General features: G+C 37.1%; 1 protein-coding gene across 1 annotated transcript in view; it reads left to right on the top strand.

Annotated features, from left to right (window-relative positions):
- The first annotated feature begins 2383 nt into the window (after positions 1–2383).
- The window catches only part of il21r.1 (interleukin 21 receptor, tandem duplicate 1), a 36137-nt gene continuing 33303 nt past the window's right edge, over positions 2384–5217 (top strand). The window contains exon 1 of the mRNA XM_030157134.1: positions 2384–2449. The gene's annotated coding sequence lies outside the window, so the exon portion shown is untranslated. The remainder of the gene's footprint in view (positions 2450–5217) is intronic.

Here is a 5217-nt window from a genome sequence, read left to right as displayed (position 1 = left end):
TACTCTGTTGTTGTTGTTGTTGTTGTTGTTGTTGTTTTTGGTTTATTTGTTTGTTTGTTTTATTTTCCCTTGTGTTGTTGTTTTTCTGTCCACATTGTCTTGTTCACCATCACTAAAAATAAATAAATAAATAAATAAAAGTTTAGTTTTATTATTAATTTTAGTTCAGTGGTCTCTTTTCTCTTCTTCTCTGTGGTCGTATTCAAATCAATCCCAGACAGGACTCTGCTGCTTTAGTCTCCATGTTTCCAGGTAGAGTGGGGACCAGAAGACGACTGGAAACCACAAGTGAACACAAGTGACGGAGCAAAAAGTGTCGTATGGTGCTGCTAGCTAAAATTGCTAGAGCGAAATGAATGAATGAATTTATTTTTGGTTTCACATCAACCATTGTACTCAGTACATTAATCATAATAAACATAAAAACCAAAAAAGAAATAGGCTTGAAGCAAAAGCTTATTTTTTTGCCGATCCTTTTCAGCTAATACACTGCATACATCAACTTAAATGTGAACAGCATCGAGCACTCACACCATAATAATAAAAAACAAAACAAAAAAAAATCAACAAAAGCATATCTACCATCTAAATTCAATATTTCTGAATAATTTTAAACTTAAGGTACTTTTTTTGTAAATCGTAGATCGATTTCGTATCAATCCCACTTTGACAAAGACAAAAATGAAGGGAATTTTATCCATAATTTTTATATGTTTTATTTAGTTTTGTAAACACACAATACAGTTTCAGTTAGTTATCATTTTTTTCTTTTAATTCTAGTTTTTATTTATTTCAGTTAACGAAAATATTTTTTTCAATTCTAGTTTTGGTCATTTTGTTAGTTTTCGTTAACGATAATAACCTCCTGAGACCCAGGAAATGTCAGCAAAGTACCAGCTTTTTTTGTTTTTTGTTAAATAAGTGCCTGTATTGGAAACATCATGATGCAACATTTATTGTTTACTGAGTGTGCTTTCTCTTTTTTCCTGGTGCCGTGGTTCACTCAGACCTCAGTTTCAGAGAAACTCACTGAATCAAACAGTCAGATGGTGCAGTCACCTGATTGGTGAGTCCCAGTCTTGTCCCGCCTCCCTGTCCACTAAACAGGTCCAGAGGATGGATGCACCAGTTCTTAATAATGACTCCCATCCTTTACCAGGTGAACGTCAGCTCCTTTCCTCTGGACGGAGGTGTTTAGTCCCAGGTTCAGGACACAGCGTTTATAAAAACAGTTTTGTTCCTGTCGCCGTCACTGAACTCAAGAAGAAACAGTGATTGCACTTTATTTACTTATTTTAGTGATTTATTCTATTTCTTTGCTCTATTTATTATTATTATGACTTCAGGGTTTTTTTTTTCAATTTTTATGTTCTTATCCTGTTTTTTTTTTAATCCCAGACTGTTTTTATCTTCTCTGGGTTTTTATTGTGTTTTTATTGCATCTTGTTTTTATTTATTTGATCTTATTTATTTATTTCATTCTTTTCCTTATCCATGCTGCTATACTGATGAATGGTGGAACACTGAGCACTTTTGGTCCTGTCTGTAAGCTCCATCAAGTACCTGTCTAACAGGTTCAATATATGTCTTGCTGTAATGCCAAAGCAATCACCTTGATGGCAAAACATCTAAAAATCTACCCACGGGTACAAATAAAGTAACCTTGAACCTTGAACAGTTTTTTCAGATGCAGTTTTTAAAATTTTTATGAAATGTCCTTTGTGGTGAACAGTTTTCTTTTTTTTTTTTTTTTGTATAAAGTTGTGAGACTCTTGTCCACAAATGTGGACAGAAAACCCAGAGCTGGGTCTGAGGAGGTTAACCTTTCTTCAGTATCTAACACTGAAACTAACACATGACACAGAGTCACTTCAACAGGTAGAGAAGTCAGAGATGTGAGTGTGTGCAGCTGCATCATGACTCATAAAGCTGCTGGAAACTACTGTGAAAACCTGACAAACCTGTGGGTGTTCCATCAGGGTCTGAAAAACTGAAGAACTGAAGAACGTCTGCTCACTAACTACTGAAACAAACAGTCGGACTGACGGTTCAACGGGTCTGAGTTTTGAAAAGTGTTAGTTTAAAATCAACTGTATGTAAAAGCTGTTGGTTATCTGAGAACAGCTGGTTCCTTTGTGTTCGTCTCGGTCCTGGGCTGTCGTTCTGCTGCTCTTTCATTGGCTGACGGTGCCTTCCCCTGTGTGTGCTGTTTGCACTCTGGTGAAGTGGTGCACATTCATCGCAGTGGGAAGGCTGAATGACTGTGTGCAAAAGGGTCTGAACTGAAACCACATCCTGAGTCACAGCACTGACGCTGACTATTGTTCCACTGAGCGCGCTCACACACACACACACACACACACACACACACACGCAGCAGCATCATCAGCGTCATCACCATCACTGAGCTGCTCATTTCAAGAACTGCACCACTTTCACAGGAGACAAGGTAAGGTGGCTCTTTTTATTTTCTTCTAGTCAAAAATAACCCAAACTGTTCTTTTTCTAACTATGTTCAGTGGTGTCAGTGTTTTAGAGTGTTTAATAAATGATGGGTTTCAGGTTAAATCTGTTAAATGTTCCATACTTTAATCAGATTAATTGTTAACCCTTTCATGCATGAATTATGAGAACTATGGTAAAGATGTTTTTTTGTTTTTTGTTTTTTTCCTGAGTGCTTTTATTCCTCTTTAGACATGAAAAAAACAATGTGATTGAATTTTTGTTAATGAACCTATTTTTCATGGAGTTACAAAAATGTCCACTCAGCTGGACACCATGTGTTTAATTTTTGAAGCAAAGAAACATGTATTTAACCCTTTCATGCATTAATTATGAGAACCTTAGTTAAGATTTTTTTCTTGAGTGTTTTTATTCCTCCATAGGCATGAAAAAAAACAATGCGATCAAGTTGTTTTTTTTTTTTTTTCTTCATAGAGTTACAAAAAAATCCTCATGCGTTTAATTTTTGAAGTAAAGAAACATGTTTAAAACCCAATAACAGAGAGTGATCTGAAAACATTGAAATAAAAACATTTTTAATGTGGCTAATCTGATGTTTTCTCACATTTTAACATATTCTAATGCTAGTTACAGCTCACTTAATGGAAATAATATGCAAAAAAAAACAACACCTTTTTGTCTAACAAATAACAAGTGATTTAGACTCAAACATGTCAGTGCAGATCAGGTTTATCTAGAACAGCGAAGTTACAGTAATGGTCTGAATGTCAGTGTATGGGATGGTGCATCAGTGTCCACTGTGTCGGCTGAAATGGAACTAAAACAACAAAACCCATGAATATACAAGAGAACAGCTGGAGAAGAACTGACCACTGGAGTGACCACTGGAGTGACCACTGTGCATGAAAGGGTTAAACTAATGACCTCAGTGCTGGTTTGCTGCTGTTTTCCAGGTATATGATGGTGTGTTCGAACACATATATGTTGGTTTGGGTCCATTTATCCAATAGATGTGTAAATGTTCCGCTGATAGAACCTGTCCACTCCACACAGCAAAAACTGGAAAGTTGAAATTTCAGGGTTAAACATTTAAGAGTCAATTTTCACTCTCAAAGTGTAGTTTTAACTCACTGTGAGTTAAATGTCACTCAGAGTTGGGGTTAATGAAAAGCCTGTGGAAATTAACTCAGGAGAAGTGTTGTTTTGCGTCTCTGCATAGTTAATTAGCCTGGCCCCTGCATTTCAAACCAGGTGAACCTGTGCAATTTCAGACTGTCAGAGAGAAAAAAGAGGAAAAAGAAATGTTCCAAAAAAATGCATCAGCTTCCTTTGAATCATCCTGTTCACTTTGAATTTGAAGTCATTTTTAATGGATTCACTGTTTTTGTAATTAAAATTAACACTACTTTCAGAGTGAAAATTAAGTCAAATGAGTGTTATTTTTGTTCCTTTCATGGTGTTAATTTAACTCTGTTTGAGTCAAAGGAGAAACTCTGACAGTGTAAATAATAAATGCATATGGGTTCATTTAACCCAGGTCGATGAGCATATGAAAGGCGGCTGTGGCTCAGTTGGTAGAGCAGGTCGTCCAATGACCAAAGGGTTGGTGGTTCAAATCCTGGCTCTGACTATTCACATATTGAAGTTGCCCGCTGGTGTGGGTGTGTGTGTGTGTGTAATTGTAAAGTGCTTTGGACACCATGAAGGTGTAGAAAATGCACTCTGTAAGTTCAGTCCAGTTACAATTTTGAACTCTTGTGAGTGTTGTAGTTAAATCAGTCAGTGTTAAGTTAACTCAGGTTTCTGAGTTAAAAAGGCAACTCTGGCATAGTGTTAAATAATTAACTCAAATGAAAATGTTAATTTGACTCTGTAAAGTGTGGACCTATATAAACTCTGAAAAAGAGTTAAAATCAACTCTGTGGGAGTTGATTCAACTCCAGTTTTTGCTGTGCATGTGCTGTCATGTGCAGACAGTGTTTGAAGCAGATCTGGTCCATCTGACACTAATGTTCACCTGGACTTAAACCCATTCTGTCATTAGTTCAACTGTTTCACATTTGGAGCCCAGACTGGATCTGACAAACTACAACCAACCAGCATTTAGGACTGGACTAGTCTGGACCAGAACCACCTGGAACCATGTGACCTGTAGACCAGTGGAACCACGTGACCTGTAGACCAGTGGAACCATGTGACCTGTAGACCAGTGGAACCGTGTGACCTGTAGACCAGTAGACCAGTGGAACCATGTGACCTGTAGACCTGTAGACCAGTGGAACCATGTGACCTGTAGACCAGTGGAACCATGTGACCTGTAGACAGGTAGACCAGTAGAACCATGTGACCTGTAGACCAGTGGAACCATGTGACCTGTAGACCAGTGGAACCATGTGACCTGTAGACCAGTAGACTAGTGGAACCATGTGACCTGTAGACCTGTTGACCAGTAGAACAGGCACTAACATCCACTGTTTCATTTCCTGTTGAACCTGATGTATTCGTGTGCTGTGATGCTAATTTTTGATTCTAGATTTTTTTTTTTTTTTTTTTAATACTGACACCACTTTTAATGTAAAAACCATATTTGTAATATTAATAACAATCATTTATTTTAAGTGTTTTAATAGATATTAAATAATATCTACGACATTTGATGACTAAACTTTTACCTCACATACCTCAGTAGCTGGGTTTCCGTTAGCCTCAGAAATAATGTTAACAACAGAAAACTGGTAATGGAAACACCAAAAT

The sequence above is a fragment of the Sphaeramia orbicularis genome, chromosome 16 (assembly GCF_902148855.1).
Source record: "Sphaeramia orbicularis chromosome 16, fSphaOr1.1, whole genome shotgun sequence".
NCBI lineage: Eukaryota > Metazoa > Chordata > Actinopteri > Kurtiformes > Apogonidae > Sphaeramia > Sphaeramia orbicularis.
This window is presented reverse-complemented; position numbering and strand designations above follow the sequence as displayed.